This window comes from Apus apus, chromosome 5 (assembly GCF_020740795.1).
Source record: "Apus apus isolate bApuApu2 chromosome 5, bApuApu2.pri.cur, whole genome shotgun sequence".
Lineage (NCBI taxonomy): Eukaryota > Metazoa > Chordata > Aves > Apodiformes > Apodidae > Apus > Apus apus.
In genome coordinates this window covers 66,204,152-66,222,174 of record NC_067286.1, presented here as the reverse complement: position 1 = coordinate 66,222,174, position 18,023 = coordinate 66,204,152, and the positions used below count along the sequence as shown (strand labels likewise).

General features: G+C 57.2%; 1 protein-coding gene across 3 annotated transcripts in view; it reads left to right on the top strand.

Moving 5' to 3' along the window:
• The first annotated feature begins 4,335 nt into the window (after positions 1-4,335).
• LRFN5 (leucine rich repeat and fibronectin type III domain containing 5) overlaps positions 4,336-18,023 on the top strand; it is a 41,262-nt gene continuing 27,574 nt past the window's right edge. For 2 of the 3 annotated variants that reach the window (XM_051622285.1, XM_051622283.1), the window contains exon 1: positions 4,606-4,657. The gene's annotated coding sequence lies outside the window, so the exon portion shown is untranslated. Of the gene's footprint in view, positions 4,368-4,605; positions 4,658-18,023 lie in introns of those variants that run through there. The other variant, XM_051622284.1, reaches the window with a different exon arrangement.

The window sequence follows — 18,023 nt, the reverse complement described above, 5'->3', positions numbered from 1 at the left end:
CCGCTGGAAAGCACTTTGCTTGGTGCCGAATGACACATGCCTGGACAGTCACTGCTTCGGACCTCTGCACAGCCATCGCTGCCTCGGAAGGGGGGAGGGAGATTTCTCCCTTCTTGCCCCAAAGTGTTCAGTTTTGCCTACCCAGCGGTTTGACGGTGACTCCCTGCGTCAGCAGCAGCTCAAGGGACAGCTCTGGTTTATAAGGTGGGGCTGGGGAGGAGGTCTGAAGGGATGAGGGACCAGCAGCCCCTTGTGAGCACTGTGGAGGGCACATGTGTGGATTTGGAAGCTGTGGGGAGCCAGCTTAATGGGCACAGCACCCCATAGCCAGCCAGCTGCTGTGAGGTGGCACTGTGCCCAGGTCTTAGGTTCCTCCTTTGTAAGATGATTGAGTCAGAAAGAGTGCATAAAAGCAGTCCTATGGACTATTTATACAATGCATTTTCCTCAAGAAGCTCCCCTTATTTCAGAAAAAAAAAAAAAAAGGTTTTTAAAGGTTACCTATGAGAAGGGAAAGATTTTAGGTTAAGGAGTTACTGGCTCTACTAGGAAAAAATCATTAATACTATGGTTGGAGGCCAGAATAAGACAAAACTCACAGTAGTGCCTGCTAGGAAGAGTAATGGGTGAGGTACATGGTGGCTGAGACCCGGTGGGAATGGGGAGTCCCCAAGGAAGGATGAGTCCTGACCAAAGCTATGTGGGAGCTCAGCTGAGTAACATGGAGCATTCCCAGCCCTGGGGGCCACGCAGGGCAACATCCCTAGGGGTGCATTGCCAGGCACTCGGGGTACACTGTCAGGCACACAGTGGCTCCCCTGGACACAGACCTGCCCCTCCCAGAACACGAAGGTCTTTCTGCAAACAGCCCAACCCCAGACATGGAAGGGAGTGTGCAGGCACAGACACCTCCCGTGGTGTCACCCAGGCGGTCATGAGGACCTCAGGGAGAGACCACAGCAGAGGGATAACCAGAGGGAGGGGAATGGTTTCAGGGTAAGAGCTGCAACAGCACAACAGCTGCAGCACACAGGTCTGGGTCCAGGAGTCACTTATTTGCTCAGACAAGGATCAAACTGCACCACTGACCACTCCTGTTTGAAAGCTGCTGGGGTTTCAATCTACTTCTAACTAGCCACGGAGCTATCTTGGTGGTGCACAAGTGCCCAGTTACACCAGCACTAAGAGCCCCCAGGGCAGGAGCAGCCAGGCAGAGCTGGGCTGCCCAGCAGCATGACCCGCTCAGCAGCTGGGCTGAGGCAAGCCAGAGGTCCTCCAGATCCAGAGTCACTGGTGCTGTGCTCCAGGAAGGGACACACATGATCTGCAGCTGGAGTGGCTGGCTTTCTGCAAGCAGCTCACATCAAGAGCATCCAATTACAGCCAAGATCCCAATGCCCTCAAGGCTGCCCTGCTTTCAAACAAGGGCACCAGCATCTGCCCTGTTGCTGCTGTGGGACATGGTGCACAGAAGAGCCTGATCACATGGTGAAGGAGCAGGAGATAGCTGGAAGAGACATGTGAGCTCACAAAGTCAGAGCTGTCACTGTAGACACATCCAGTGACCTGTCAGACTGGCTGTTCACTTCTGCCAGCAGGGAGTGAACCTCCCCAGCACATGGACAGCTCTCCACATTCCCAGACACTCCAGGGAGGAGCAGTTCTTCCACTGTGGACGTTAACAAAGCAGTGATGCCACTGCAATCCCACATCTAACATGGATTTCAGGCCGGCAAAGGGGCTGCAACAGCCCTTGCTCAGACTGCAGAGGCCAAAGGGTGCAGGATGCTATTGTAGCTGTCTGCAAGGACACAGTTTCTGGACTGTCCTGAATAGTTCCAGTGCAGACAGGTCCTGAACTAGTCCTCATGGTGTGTTTGTGCTGGACAGCAGAAAGCCATTGTACCCTCCAGAATATGCAAGGCTCTCAGCACAAGCTTCCACCAAGCTTCCAATTGGCTTTTTCATGTCCCTTTAGCCAGGGAAGCCGTAGCCAGACTCTTGATTCCCTTCCCAATGCCAGTTGCACAGCTGGTATCACCATCAGACCAGCTATCCTGCTCCTGGGGCAGCAGAGAACTGTCTGATCTGGTAGACACCAGCCAAGGTAACAGACAGTTTACCACTGAGCATCTTCTTGTCTCTCTGCTCTCTTCAGAGGAGAGCACGCTGTGAAAGTTGAATCAAGGCCGAGTGTGTGACTGCCTCCAGCTCCACAGGACAACCGTGCTGGAACTGAGTGTTAGGGTGAGTAACTGCAGAGCCAGCCCTACCCAAACCACCTTACTGACATGAGCTTTCCCTCAAGGGACTAGAAGACTTAGTCATTCCCTCCCGCCAGCACTTTAGCTTCTGCCCTTGTAACAACTCGAACCAGCTCCATGGAACAGCAGCTAGGACACTGAGACAGACACTAACTGAAGAGACCCAGCCTGTCTGCCAGGCCCTGGGCAGCTTCAAGGACTGTTGGGAGAGCAAAGGACTGCTGCTGCTCTCTGTGTGCTCCTTCCCAGCCCAGGGTCACACGCTGCTGAGAAGACCACAAACTCCCTTTCCACTCCAGAGCTGACAAGGAGAGCAGTTTCCTCAGGTTGCATGGACAGGCAGGAGCTGGGGAGCACTGCTCCATGCCCTTTTCTCACCCACGCCGACAGCAACTTTGAATCCCAAGGCATCAGGGCATCTGTTGCACAGAGTGAGCAGAGAGGCATGAGGACTGTCCCCGTATCTTTCCTTTTCCGGGACGGGGCTGCCCGCCCGCGCATTCCCAGCAAAACGCCCGTGTGTCCCAGCAGCATCGCTTCTGTTGCCCCTGAGCGCCCGGCGAGCTCTGCCCCGCACCCTGCGGCAGCGATGCCCCCGCTGGTCCGGCTGCAGGCAGCACCCTCGGGCTGGGCTGCAGGAGCCAAGCAGAGCTGGCCAGTCCCAGCGGAGCGGGAGCTGCCTGCCATCCCGCCAGGAGCCGGTCCAAGGCGACGGGTCCCACGCCCAGCTGCGTGCCGGTGCCTGCCTCCAGGTGCGGGGTCACCGGCAGCCGAGGAGGTTCAGAAGCTCCTCTCAAAGCTCCCCTTGCTGCTCTGCTTCGGGTCCTGCAACAGCACCGGTATTTTCTCGCAAAAGAGCGTTAGAGAAAGGTGTCCGTATCTCGCAGCGTGAAATGCGCTCTCCTCCCTGTTAAGAGATCCCCGGAGAGGACAAAGATCGCTACATTCCTAAAAGCTTCCAAATTTATTGACCCTCAACGATAACCCAGTCTTTCCTTTTCCTGCCGGGATCGTCCCCTCCTACAAATCAAGTGCGACGGCCCGAGGGGTCGGCGGCAGCTGCAGGAGGGCGCGGGCAGGTGCCGAGGTGCGCAGGAGCCGTTCACCATGCAGGTCAGAGCCGCCGCCTCTTACCCCCGCGCGTCTGCTCCGGCGCCGCGGGCTAATTCTGCCGGTGCATGTGCCGGAGAAACACTCAGGTCACCCCTCGAGGCACTCAGGTCCCCGCCCGGCCGCCGCTCCTGCCCCGCGGGGCTCCCGGCGGATGGAGGTGTCCGCGGCCGCGCTCGGTCCCCGCCGCCGCAGCCCGGCCCCGGCTCGGCGGGGCAGGCGGAGGCGTGTCCGTGCCGCTGTCTGTCCGTGTCCGTGTCCGTGTCCGTGTCCGTGTCCGTGCCGCTGTCTGTCCGTGTCCGTGTCTGTGTCCGCGCCGCTGTCGCCGCCCGTGCCGGCGCCCCTGCCCGGTCCCCGCCCGGCGGCACGCAGCCCCGGTCCCGGCGCGGCGGGGGGCGGCCCGGCGGCACGTCTGCGCGGCGGCCGGGCGGGCGGCTGCAGCTCAGCCGTGCGTGCGGCGGGGCGGGGAGGCGCCCGGTCCTCCGGCCCGCCCCGGCGCGGCGCGGCGCGGCGCGGGGGAGGCGGCGGCTGCTTCCATGCTGCAGCGAGCGGCGCGGCTGCCCGGGGCCGGGGCCGGGGCTGGGCGGCAGCCGCCGGCGCGGAAGATGGGCGCAGCAGCCGCGGGCGCGGAGTGCCGAGCCGCGGGCACCGAGCACCCCGCCCTGCCCCGCCGCAGCACCCGCCGCCGCGGCTGCTCCGCCTGAGCGCGCCCGGCGCGGAGCGGCGCGGAGCCGCATGGCCCTGCCGCCCGCCGCCCCTGCGCGCTGCGCGGCCGCTCCGCTGTAGCTGCACCCCCCCCCCCCCCCCCCCCCCCACGCCCCCGGGAGGCGCCGGCCCGGCGGCGGGGCTGACCGCGGCCGCTCTCCTCGCCCTGTCCCCGTCCGTCAGTCCGTCCGTCGGTCCAGCGGCAGCGCCCCGGCGCGCAGGATTACGCAGCGGGGCGCGGAGCGGCAGCGCTCGGCGAGGATTACCCTGGCGCAGGTACACGGCAAGGTCAGCGGCCGGCGGGCGCGGGGGGCTGCGCCGCCGCCTGCCCCGGGGCCCCCCCCCGCCCCATCGCGTGTGCATGTGCGCTGCCCGCCGCCGCGGGGGGCCGTCCGCGGGGGCCGCCCTGCCCGCCGGCCGCTGCCGCCGCTCGGCCGCTCTAGGATGCGGCTGGTGAGCGCCGGCACAGGGCGGAGAGGCGGCCAGCCTGCCCGCCGCCAGACCCCGGAGCCCGCCGGAGCCCAGCCGCACCTGCAGGGGAAGCGCTCCGGACGCCGTCCTTCCCCGGGAGGCGCCAGGTAATCGCGGCGGGCGGCTGTGCCCGGCTCCATCTGCATTGCAGCCCGCGGTACTTATTCACGGGGGACGGGGAGCGAGCGGGGGGGCGGGAGGGGGGGGGGCGGCCGCGGCAGCGTCCCGAGCCCCAGGCAGGCAGGGCGAGCCTCGTACCGCGGCGGGCGGCGCTGGGACGGGGCCGGGGGCGGTGGCGGGACGCCCCTCCCGGGAGGGCGGCGGCCGCAGGGTGCGCGGGGCGCGAAGCGGCGCGGAGGATGCGCGGCGGCTGCGCGGCGGGTGCCCCGCGGACGGGCCGGGCCGGGCCGGGCCGCGCTGCCGCCGCTGCCCGCGGGACGGCGCCGGCGGCCGCCCGAGCCGGGGGTGCTGCAGGGCCGCCGGTGCCGCGCCGGCCGCCGCCCCCTCCGCGGCGCTGCTGCCGCCGGCCCGGGGGCTCCGGCAGCGCCGGGCCGGGCCCGGGGCGAGGCGGGGCGGCGGGGCGAGGCGCGGCGGGCGCTGCCCGGGGATGCCGCCCTGCGCGGAGCCGCTCCGGGGCGTCCCGGCGGGCGCGGGTCGGGGCCGCGGCTGGCTGGGCTCCTCGGACGGGGAGGGTGCGGAGCTGAGCCGGGGGGAGAGGGGGGTCCGTGGGTCCTGGCCCCCGCCGCTCGCCGGCCCCTGCCCCCTGAGGGTCGCCCTGCCCCGGCACACACCTTTCCCTGGCTCCTCGGTCCGGGGGGGCTGCCGCTGGTCCCCAGCGCCCCGGGGTGCCTACGCGCTGCTCTCCGTTTGCCTCCCCTCCGTCCTCTGGGTAGCGAGCACTTCTCCTCTGCAGGAAGGCAAATGTAGGACAAGATAAACCTTTTTTTCCTGCTGGAAGGTTCCCGTTAGGGGAGATGGCAGAGCAGTTGTAGAGGAGCCAGCGCAAAGCTCGCAGCCATGTTGATGTCAGGAGAACAGGAGCGTCCTGGTTCCCGGGAGCAGCCGCAGCTGAGGAGAGGCCACGGAGGGGGAGCAGGCACGGACACAGGCGCGGTTTGGGGCCATCGTGCCAAGGGAGGCACGGGCACGGCTGGGCTAGGAGCGCCTATGGAAGCCCCTTCAGTGGTGCTGCTGGCCAGCCCAGGCTGGGAGGCACGGGGTCTGTGTTAGGGTAGGCACTGCCCTCATTGCCATCGGTGGCACTGGTCAGCAGTGTTTCCTCTCCTGCACACTGGTCTTCTTGCCTGTACAGCGTGTGTCTGGCCAGGGACTGTTTCTCATTGCTTTGAGTGTCTGGCCAGGAGGATGTGTTGGTCTCAGCTGTGGGTGTGGACACCACCTCAGCATTCCCCCAGATGCGGTGGCAATGCTGGGTGCCTCCAGCTAAGCCCACCCTTTACAGCCTCCAGCTGACTGTCAAGGAGCTGGACAGGCCAGGACTTCCTACACCTTGATCATTGTGCTCTCTTTATAGTGATCTTTCCCATCCATGCTTACATTTCACATGTTCCCAAAGCAACATGGTGTCCTGAGCGTCCTCAGGCGAGTGCTGTCCTGCCCAGGCCTGCTCAAGTCTGGCCAGGCAACAAACCAGTGAGATGAGGTGGATCCATCTCAAGTCTTCAGAGCCTTTTTGGCTATTGATGCATGTTGATGGGTGCCTGCTTGCCCATGGAGGGGCCCTGGCTGGCTCAGGCAGCACCGATCCTGGCCATGGATGTGTCCAGCAGCTCGCTGCTGAGATGTCCACACTGGCCATGCTGCTGGGACTGGTGCTGCAGTGGTTCTGCTGTGGATCTGCTGTGTCCTGGCACGCCCTGGGGCTGGGGTGCTCGGGGCTGCGTGGTCCTCGTGCTACCTCAGGGATGGACTCTGGCTGGGCTCCATGGTGACTTGGAGACGTTCCCCAGATGCTGTGGGCTGCGTACGAGCTTTGCCTTGGTGTCAGGCCCCGGCTCCATGGTGCTGCTGTGGTCTGTCCTGGCAGGTGGAGATGTGCTGCTGGGCTCTGGAGCGAGGCCTGGCCATTTCTCTGCTGCTCTGGGAGTTGGGTTCGTTTCTGCACAAGGAGCCATAGCAGAGACCCAGTGTTCTCAGTGCCCAAACACCTTCCCGATCTGTGTTTCTAAATATATACTTTACTCAAGGGATTATGCATTTGTTTAAAGGCATAATAAATGCATTTATATGCGTAAGACTGTATCAAAATGCATCACAGAGCTTGCCAGTTAGGCCTCGAGTCACAAACCTCACTAAGAAGCTTCTCCTGGCATATTAGCTTGCCTTTCTGCTTTCAGAAAGAGCAATTACTGGTTTTATTATGGCAGTGCAATTGGTGGAAGTAAACCCAGGATGTTTCAGGCATCTAGTACATGTCCAAGGCTGAAGAAGTCCACCTGTTAACCCAGTCATATTCACCTGCAGGAGTGGGCTTCAGATGTCCTGTTCCAGGAGAGCTGGTGGGCTGAGTGCTCCTGTCCTGTTTGTCACCTGGAGCAGGGCTGGGCTTGGGGACAGCCTGTTCAGGATGGTTTCCTAGGGCTTGGTTTCAATTTTTCATACAACTCCTGTTGTCTGGAGAGGTTCCTGTTGGCCGCCAAAGGTATGAATGGTGGCAGGCTGCAGTCAGAAGGCAGGGGAGGCAGGGCAAGGGGTGGCTGTCCCACCAGGAGCAGGGCTGGGGGTGTATGGGACAAAGCAGGGGGAGCCAAGACAACATGTGGCAGAACAGCATGGCAAGAGAGAACCAGATGTTCCCCAAACAGACCAGTGAGCTGCTGCCACTGCGGTGGCTGAAGTGTGTGGTTTTTCCCCTGGAGCTGAGGACATGCAAGGAGGTGTGCCAGGAGGAGCGGGCTTGGCAAGCAAGGGTGCCTGCGCCTTGGGAAGATGGGGCACCTGAGGTGCCTGGGGGGCTTGTCTGTCCATGGGGGCACTTGGAGATATTTCAGACACTGGAGAGCTAATGGCTTTCCATTGCTGATCAATATTGCCTGTGCTTTCAGATGTGGTAACAGGTTCAGTTTTACAGAGCAATCTTTTGAATATTCTCTGAGCAAGCAGCCAGTCCAGAAAATCATTCTAATAGCTTTGCTATTAACAGGCCTGCAGAACTTGAGCCAAATAGAAAAGGCTTGTCTAAGTGCTATTGAAGCATTTTGGGCCAGGCCTATTCCATGCATTAGGGAAGATTTGTACTCTGACCAGACATCACTGAGTGTTGTCTATTTATACACTGCTAAATATATCCTCTGCAGTCTTCAGAGTTTTTTAGCTAATAGTAAAATTACTTTTCAGTATCATGCTATTAAAATGTGATTGCTGACACTATTTTATGAGTTTTGTGCTAAGAGAGAGGAGCGGTGTGTGTTTTGAATAAAAACAGTTCTTGTATTAGTTACTTAAATGCTTTGGAAAGAAAAGCATGTTGTCCATGTAGATGGATAGAAGAAAGAAATGTGGCTGGACAGAAGCAATACTGGAGACATGCTGAAACCTGGAAAGCCAAATCCAAACCAGTGTAAGGTTTTGTTGCCTAACAGTGAACCATTCTTGATAGAAATATGTATAAAATAATCACAGACTTTGAAGTGAAATAGACAGTGACCTAATTCTTGGTTATCATAAGTATTCTCATATATCCCTGCTGCAGAGGAGTGAGTCTGTGTCCATGCATACATTTATCTGGAGCTGGTGAAGGTCTTTTGGGGCTCCTGAGGAGGGATGGGGGCCTCTGATGTACTCCCAAACAGCAAACAGGGTGGCTTGGGGTGTTGTGATGGTGGTGCTGGCTGGCTGGCCTGCAGCCTGCATTAAATAGTAATGACAGTCGTTTCATTTTCTGTGGCAGCTCTGGCGGATGGTTCTTGGAGAACTAAGAGAGGCTACAGAGGGAGGGAGAGGGATTGGTGTTGGTGGGTGAGGTGAGGGTGAAGCAGGGCTCTCAGAAGGGGTCCTGGCTGGGTCGCTGTGCCCGGGGTAGCTCCGGCCCCTCGGTCTGTCCGCGCCAGCCGGAGGTGTCAGGGTGAACGGGGTGGTGCCAGGAGCCGTGCCCTGCAGCGACCAGCAGCCATGGAGTTACATGGCAGCAGCTTTGGCTGCCAGATTGTCCCATGAGTGAGGTGTGAGGGCTTCCATGGTGTCCAAAGAGGACCCTGCCCCTGTGCCCCATCCTGGCTGCTCGTCGTCCCTGCCTTGGGACTCAGGCTGGGCACCCCAGGCCTGTGGCCTGACCCAGGCTGCAGCATTCAAAATAAATCACTCCACAAATAATATTTGCCCCAAGCAGGCTAATTAATGCAGAGGGTGATTTGCCACATGGCTAATCCAGGCGACGGTGGGAACCTCAGTGGTGCCTCCCGACGTGCACAGCACGTGCCCAGCAGCAACTCTGGGTGTTTGAACCTGGGTCCTGATGCTGCAAAACCCATGTCCAGTGCCTCGCTTTAGGGGTTGCTCTTCTGGATGGAGTTTCTCACCCAGGACTGTCTGTTAGCAAAACTTTTCCATGAAAACACATGATTAGCCAGCTTTACTTTGAAATGGAGTATCTTTTTTTTTTCCCTTGAAGTTTTTGTTCAGGCTTCTCTGTCAGGATCATGTTGGACTTTTGGAATGGTGGCAAATAAGAGTCTTCAGTTTCCATTGCCTCAGCATTGTTATGTTGCCAGATATCTGATACTCACTAGGTATTTATTAGTAATGCTTTGTCTTGCCTAGTCTCTGTGCTTGACCAAGGGGGATAGAGGGGCAGGAGGCCTGAACTTGACCCCAGAGCTGGCAGCAGTGAGCTGTGACAGCTGTGCCTCCCAGAGCAGAAGGGCTGTCCACCAGCTGTAATGCAGCAGCCACATAAGAAAAACACACACAGGGAAGAAAAAGCAAGGTAGAAAAAGTCACACCAAGAGGAAGCCCCCAAGTCTGTTTTCAGTACCCTGGTGACAGTGCTCCTGGTCCCAGGATTTGGGATGGTATTTCTTTAAAAACACTGAGAGGTAATGCAGAGAGATGTTCTGCTGCATGTGGGTGAGGTGTGGGTTAAACTTCTCTGGGCTTAGTCAGACTTTGAGAGTTTACTGGTTGTGTGAAGTCTCTGCCCCAGCAAAGAGAGGCAGGTGCAGTTGCCAGTGCTGCCAGTGCTCCGGCAGCTGTTTTTGTTTTCACCAAGGTGCCTTTAAAATGCTTTATGTAAAGACCCCCCGATTCTGCTCTGTGGAAGCAGGTCTGAGTAAGGCGAGCAGGATTTGTCTCCTTGTCAGCTGTGACTCAGTGGTTCTGCCGGGTACGTGGTGTTTCACAGGAGAGCCGTCTACGTGGGGCCGTGATTCAGCTCTGCCGCGCGGCACGGAGCTGCTGTTGCTGTGCTGTGGGCAGCCTCCTGTGCTGGGCTCCCTGGCACGGCAGCTGCCACCTCCTCCTCGGAGCCGGGCTGAGGCCCTGCTGCTCTGCTGGGCCAGGGGCTGAGCTGCAGCTCCTGCCTGCAGAGCCTGGCTTCCCCTGGGGTCAGGCGTGACATGGGTCCCGGGGCCGCGCTGCCCGGTGTGGCCGTGTCCCTGCCCGGTGTGGCCGTGTCCCTGCCTGGCATGGCCGTGTCCCTGCCCAGGATGTTGGCTCAGACCCCTTGGCGTGGAGAAGCTCCCGGAAATCCTAGAGGAGCTGTGCATGCTCTAAAGCCCTGGCTTTGGCCAATTGAGTAGAAAGCAGCAGGAAATCCCAGTGCCTGCCGCTCTGTGTGTGGGGTGGGAGGTTTACAGTGAGACACATCTCTGCAGAGGCTGCCAACTTCAGAGGAGGCTTGGGTTTCTTTGTGTGGCATGTGGCAGTCTGCAGTGAGCGTGGCCATCACGGCTTTGTTCCAGGCAGCCATGGCGTGGTCCCCAGCCCCACGGGGTGTCACTGTGCTGAGCGTGGCTGGGCTGGTGGCAGCACCCTGCCCTGCCCAGCCTCCCTCCCTGCAGAGGCTCTCTTTGCTGGGCTGTACACACACCAGCAAAGCACACCTCATCTTGCTGCCGTGCTCCAGCTGCCTGACCTACAGACATTTCGATGGGCAGTTGAAATGGGAAGCTGCTTCCCCCAGGGCTCACATTTCTGTTGGATTCATTATCACCCGTTACTGCCCTGGGTCAGACGTCCTGTTTCTAACTTGTTTTATTTAAGAAGCATTCTGCAAACAAACACTTTTCTGTGGATTGAAGAAATCCCCATGTCCTTCCCTGTTCATAGAAGGAAAACAGGATAAATGCCATGGAAAAAGACACTGGAGGTGAGGATGGGTGGTTAGAGCTGCCTGCTAGTTCCAGATGAAGATTGTATTAATTTCTAAGAGAACGAATTAGGAAAATAGTTTTTAGATGAGCTTTACCAGCGTAGCATTGTGCAGTAAATAAAAAGATAAACTGCTTAGGTAAATGCCCTTTGATTGCTTGCATTGCTGAGCCCTGTGATGTGCAGGAGCTCTGTTGGAGCATCTCAGCCCCTTGCTGCTCACCCAAGGGCTGTGGTTTTGTCTTCCATGGGTTCGCTGAAGGCTACAAAGAGCTGAACTGAATAAGCTTAATTTCTTCTAAGAAGCATTAAAGAAGCCTGTGTACAGACCATGTGACTGTATTTAAATTCCATCTGGAAAAGAAAAAAAATAATAATAAATAACAATAATGAGGAGAGAAATTGTGACCAGCAGGATGTGAGACTTGGAATGCTGTGGAGGGGCAAGACTTGCTCATTGCAGCTGAAATTCAGGTTGTACATGAAATCAGATACCCAGATGGTTCCCCAATGGTCAGTAATGCTTCCTTGATTTATATTGAGAATGTGAAGAGAGGTGAGGGATAAAAGAGGAGAGTGAAGAGCACAACAGCATTACAAAGCCCACGGGGGTCAGAAGAATCACTTGCACTCCGAGGGCACGGTGTGTTTCTCCTGGAATGCTGGACACAGAAAAGGTGCCTCCAGACATCTGGAGCAGCACACGAGTCCTCAGGTGGGTGGGCAGCAACTGGCACAGTGTGGCACGGGGCAGGGCACAGTGCAGGGCACACAGTCACAGACTGGTCTGCCTGGGAAGGGACTTCAGAGATTATGCCATTCCAACCCCCTGCATGGGCAGGGACACCTCCCACCAGCCCAGGCTGCTCCAAGCCCCATCCAACCTGCCCTTCAACACTGCCAGGGATGGGGCAGCCACAGCTTCCCTGGGCAACGTGGGCCAGGGTCTCACCACTCTCACAGCACAGAATTTCTCCTTCAGATCTCATCTCAATCTCCCCTCTTCCGGCTTGAAATCATTAATTCTCCCTGGTCCTGTCACTTTGTGCCCTTGTAGAAATTCTTTCCCCAGCTTTCCTGTAGCCCCTGTGCCCTTTCCCCTTCCTCAACCTCTGGTTTGGCCAGCAGTGCAAACTTTGGAGGTAATACTGAGGATTGAGATGCAAAAGTGGGGTTTTTGCACTAGAGGTTGGATCCTGAACTGACGTTTGCATGTGTGGGGCATCACGGGGCATTGGAATTCTGCCAAGTGTGGTCTCCCTCTGCCAAGGCTCCATTGCCCTGCCCTAGCATCATGAGTTTCAGGGACATAGTCCTGGTTTACATCTGCGTTAGGAAGCTGTGTGGTGCAACAGAAGAGGATTTTTAGCCTGAGATGGTGAGTGATGAGGACTTGATGTCCCCAATGTGTGTGTTAGAGGAGTTAGGTGGGACCGGCAGTGGTAAGGTTGGGTGGACTGAGTGTGAATTAGGGGCTGGGGTGCTGGTGCTGGGCAGTGTTGGTGGAGCTGAGTGCTGGCTCAGCTCCCTTGCTGGCTCAGCCCAGGCGTGTGACACCCCTTATCTCTCCAGCTCAGAAATGCGGTGCTCGGGGCATCCTGATGGATTTGTGACACTCCCCATGGGACTCTGCGCTCCTAAACCAATTAAAGGATTACATTGTTCTAATATGGAGAGTATTCTCTGTTTATTAAGTAATGCAGGTATAATTCAATTAGTGACAGGCTGACCTGCTGATGTCAAGATGTGGAGGCCAGCCAGGTCAGTCTCGCTCTCTGCTTTCCAGCCCGGGCTGGCTCACGTCTGCCCCCAGAGCACCCCCCCTGGGCCTGCATCCTGCAGGTGCCCGCTCTGCTGGGCTCGGTGGGACCACCCTGACCACGTCTTACCCACCACGTCAGCCTGCTGCAGCCTCTGGGAGGTGAAGCCCAGGTCTTGCCTGGCAGTGCTGGTGCTGGGCTGAGGAGCTGCAGAGGGGGCTGCTGCAGGCACGGGCTGCGGGTGCATGGAGCTGCAGGGGGGGAGCAGGACCTGTCTCTCCAGCCTTTCAGAGCGTGGATGTCCAGCCCTGGCACCTGCACAGCTTCACTGGAGCAGCTGCCCCAGGTTACTGCTGGGCATGAGTTAAAAGAGGAGATTTTGTTAAGGCTTTTACTACCATGATCCTTTATGAAATGGCTTCCAGCTGGGCAGGTATTTGGTGTTCAGCATGGCTCAGAGAGCACCATTTCACCACATGGTGTCCAAAGTGTGGTCAGTCTGAGGGCCTGGTGTGTGTTCTCTGTATCCCCCATGTGGGTGACAAGGGCGACCACACTCCCCTGTCCCCAGCCCAGGCTCTGCTGTTGGTGCCGTGTTCCCAGCTGCCTGTGGCACCACAGTGTAATGGGGGCTAGAACGTTTGTTCCCTTTGGTGGGGTCCTGAATGCTGAGTCCTGCTGGCAGGGAAGTCTTCTGGGATGTAACCAATGGCCCAGACATGAACTCCAGGAAGGCAGAGAGGACTGTGGATGTTTTCCTGAAGGAGAACTGAGAAGGGGACTGCAAAGATACTTGGTGCCTTGGCAGCAGAGCAGTACGCAGGCTGGGCACAGCTCTGCCAGCGAGGAGGGGTGAAGAAACAGAAGTGCAAAAGCTCCTTTACGTTAGTAAGACTGATGTCTTCCTTGAGTAGGATATGGCTAATTCAGTGGATTTGGAGTTTAAATCTCAGTGAGGGGTGGTTTGCCCCCAGTGAGAGGTATGCCATGGAACCTGACCAGCCCAACACCAGTGCAGCAGGGACTGTGTGGGTGGTCAAGTCATTTCCAGACTATCAGAACTGTCCAGAAAGACCAGGAGTTTTCACTGTTCAAAATAATGAATACTGTTCAGAAGCATGCTCTGGTTTCTGTGCAGTCCCATGACAAAAGTATGCTTAGTTTGCAGCACAGACAAGGCAATGCCACCCTCCTTTTGTGTTGAATGCAAATATAATGGGAAAAAAGGGGGTTTGTACACAACGTGTGTGCAGATACAGACATGAAAGCAGCTCATGTAGCCTGGCAGTGCTGGAGCAATTCAGCACCTGACAGCAGAAGAGTGTTATCTCTGAGGACCAAAGACTGACTTGTAAACACTGGAATAAACTGCTCCCAGTTCGTAGCACTTACTTTCCTGGTTGTGCTTTGCAAGGAGTTTGTTTGTCTGCCAGTTACTGTTCGTCAGAAGGAAAACCCCAAACTGCCAGCAGTCTGGCAGCTGTCTTTGCAGCAGGCGAGGCACAGAAGGTAAAATAAGGAAGGCCTCAGCAGTAAACTGTTCCCCCTGCCAAAAAAAGTACAGGGCAGAGGAGGGCAGCCCTGGGTTGCCAAGGGGAGCGGGACAGAGCAGTGTGGCTGGGGATGCTGCAGAGAGGAGCTGCCCTGGCCCCACTGCCCTGGCTCCACGGCAGGGCAGGGGAAAGCCCGAGCCCTCAGCAATCTGATTCCTGCCTTCCCAGGGGAACAGAGGCTTTATTTCCACCCTGACAGTTTGTGAGATATTAGATTGCAACCCCCCCGACTCTCCTTACAGAAAAACCCATTGCAGAGAAAAGCATCTACTTTTTTGGGTGCAGGGGGAAATTAATGCTGATTTCCCAGTTGCTGCGAGGCCCTTCTGTGGTAACCATAGCAACCAGGCTTCAAAGACAAGGGGTTAAAATGCAGGTTTCCCAACTTTGGTGTCAGCAGAGGAGATGTTCTTTCAATGCCTTTTCCCTCAAAAAGGGGGTCCAGGGGGGTGGGAGGGACTCGAGGCTCCCCCCCCCAGCTGTCACCCTTCATGGCAGCCTGTTTTCCTGGAACTGCCTCTGCTACAATTTTTGTAATGCTTTAAACATCCCAGGTGCTGCTTCTCTTTGTGAAGCTCAAGCAGCTTCTTCCAGTCCTTCCCAAACTTGCAAGACTTGAGCCTATTTCCTTAGAGGCTAGAAGTGAAAGCTGGGGATGTCTGGTCAGTCACAGCCTGTCAGCCCTCTTGTGATGCTGGGGGTGAGTGTCCATGTGCTGGCAGTGATCAGCTGTCCTGACATTTTTCCTTTTCCTGTCCTTGTGTGATGCAGTGTCTTATTTTCTTCTCACTTGTGTCCTGCTGCTTCTTTTAAAGTGTGCAGTTGGTTAAGGCTGTAACTTGGACGTGGCATTAGTTCCCACAGGGAAGTTTGTCCTAATGCGATACAACCACGTTGAAGTGTGACGGTATCTAAATACTTGTGTCAGCTCCTGTTGGTGCACGAACGCCGCTTCATCATGCAATTAATTGCAAATACACCACCTCTGGGATCCGGGACCACACTCTTTGCGGTGCTCCCAATTACCAGCCAGCACTCACAGCCAAGATGTTGGTGTATGAACAAGTTAGTAGTGGTAGTTGGAGGGGCTGAGCAGAATCCTGGAGGGTGAGGGAGACGGGGGGTGACTGGGATCCCGGAGGATGAGCAGAATCCCAGCTATGGTCACCCCAGAGCACAGTGGGACTTTCCTCCTCCTCAGGGCTGTGCTGGAGGGGGCTCACACAGGCTCTTCCTTTCCTGATATCCGTGGACAGCCCAGGGGGTGGATGTGACTTCTTGAGCAGCAGCTGCACACTCTGGGAGCAGCAAACCAAGGGTGGAGCTCAGGACCCTGCTCTGTGCTGTGTTTTGCTTGGTCTAGAGCTGTCCCCTCCGGTGGTGACAGCTGTTTGGCATTGATGTGTGAGCTGGGTGGGTTCCTGGTGTCAGGCCAGGAGGGCAGGATCCGGGTGCTCCCAGAGCCCTTCTGGAGCAGGGCTGGAGCAGCAGGCAGGGCAGATCTGCAGTTTTCCAGGATAGCCTGAACAGATGCTGACGGGTGCTGTGGGCTCCCAGGGTGCAAGGGGGGAGCAGGGGTGTTGTGTGGCCCCGTCCTTCCAGGCACGGGGAGGCCGATGGGGTGGGGAGGAGGAGGAGGAGGGTGGCAGTGCCTGGGGTGCTGTGTCCCGGATTCCTGTCCCTCTGTGTCCGGGCAGTGCCCGTTCCTTTGTGTCAGTGAATTCCCGTGTTACAGCAGAGGTGAGAGCTGAACCCTTCACTGCCAGTGTGGGCTCTGCTGCTTCATTAGACTCAGCTGCTGAGGGGCACTGCATTTCACAATGGAATCACTTTGCTTTGTGAAAAGTCTTTTCCAATATATTTCCAGCTGTGCCATGGTGGGTGCATGTGCTGAGTGTCAATGTGTCGGGAGGAAATTGCACATAAAGACAGCTCTTTACACCGAGAAGATGCAGTAAAGGCAGGCAGATCTCATTCAGAGATTGTGTGAAAGAAAGGCTGCCGTGGTATCACTAGGAGATATTGTTCAGGGCTTTGGGGATTTGATTGTTTGTTTTTCTGTGTGCATATGTAAATGAGAGTTTAACTGATTGCAAATAGCAAAGTAGTACATTCCCCTGATTTAAATGGGTAAAGCAGAGTGGAGCATCCCCATGTTCCTTTCTGCCCATGTGAGCTGTTTTATGCTGTGTCTCTGCTGCATGGCTTGGTAGGAAACTCATTTCCCTTGTGTCATCCCTGAACACCTGGCAGGTAAGACCGTGCTTGTGCTGCTTGGTACCAGCTCACATCTTCTGCAGCACATTTCCCTTTTCAGCCTTGTCTGGGGCACAGGAGGCAAGGCCTGACTGCTTCTGAGGGGCTTGATCAGAGGATCACAGGCATTTACTTCCTTCCTCTTCTTCAGTTCAAAAAGAGCAATTTCATGCCCTGAGGGCATCGCTCCTGAGAACAAAAGGGTGCATATTTTCCTGGGCAGTGGTTCTGGCAGCTCTCCTGCCTGCTGTTTCTAACACAGGCTGTTTGTGGCTGCTCCTCTCCCAGCCCCTCCAGGGTGGTACCAGTGATGTTTGGGCAGCCAGGGACCTGCTGCTGATGCTTCCAGCTGCTTTCTCTGCCTCATTTCTTCTGAGAAGGTGATGCCAGGCTGCTGCTGTCTGGTGTGGGTCCTTGACCCATCACTGTTAAAGCTGAGCAGGTCCTGGTGCTGGAGCAGGAAGTACCCGCTGCTTTGCTGTGCAGATGCCACTCCAGGAGCTGACCAGGGTGCTGCTGCTGTCCCCAGCAGGGTCCTGGGAGCGCTGTGGCTGCTCTCAGTGATGCTCAAGAGGGGCTGGTCTGCTGCTACTTGGTATTTATGGTCCTCTGATGTTTCATGGTGTTTTTCAGTGACTAGATACAAGAAAACCCAAGGGTCAGCTTCTCTCCTGTCATGTTTCCAAGTCAGTGATGCTCAGCCTGGGCAATTCTGTCCCTACAGCAGATCTCAGCTGGGGGGAAGCTCAGCGCCTGTCGCTGCATGGGATGAGGAGTCACCTCCACATGGGTAGCAGGTCCTCAGCAGTGAGGGACCAGGGCTCTGCCTGCAGGTTTGGACCCTGCCTGTAAGGTCTTCTTGGCTATGGAGACCATTGATTTATTGCTTCCTTCTCCCCAGACACAACTGCCCCTTCTTCTGTGTGTGTGTCTCTCCCTGCTGCTGGTCCCTGGTTGTGAGAAGCAGGGAACAAGGATGGAGGCTACTGCCTCTTGCCAGTGTTACTGTTTTTATATTTTTTCTCAGACACTGCAAGCTTCTGGAAAGCTTACCATCAGCAGGTGCTTGCTGAGATGGGGGAGAGGTGCTGGGTGGTTCCCTGTGGCAGTGGAGTGCTGGGCTGGAGGAGGCGAGGTGCTGAGTCAGCATCCCGTGTCTTCAGCATCCCCTGGGAAGGGCTTGGATGCTGAGAGAAGGTGTGAGCTGCTGGGCTGGGGAAGGAGGAGAGGCATTTCAGGGATCTGCTGCTGAGCAGGGAGGCACATCAAGGGGACTGCAATGAGATGTGACACAGAGGGGTCCAAACTGGACAGAGACCTGCTGCCACCCTGCAGGAGCCAGGCACCCCCTGGGTGCCCAGGCAAGCACAGAGTGCTGGGGTGCCAGGCAGCGTGGCAGGGGTCTTTGCCCTGCTCACAGCAATGGGCACACAGGCTGGGCCTCCCACAAAGTGGGTGCAGGCTGCAGAGGGTCAGCAAGCACTGTGTGTGTAGCCGTCGGAGGGGGGTCTCAGCTGGGTGCCCGGGAGCTTCCCAGGCTCCCTGCCTCATTCCCACGCAGCAGGTGTCTGTGTGGG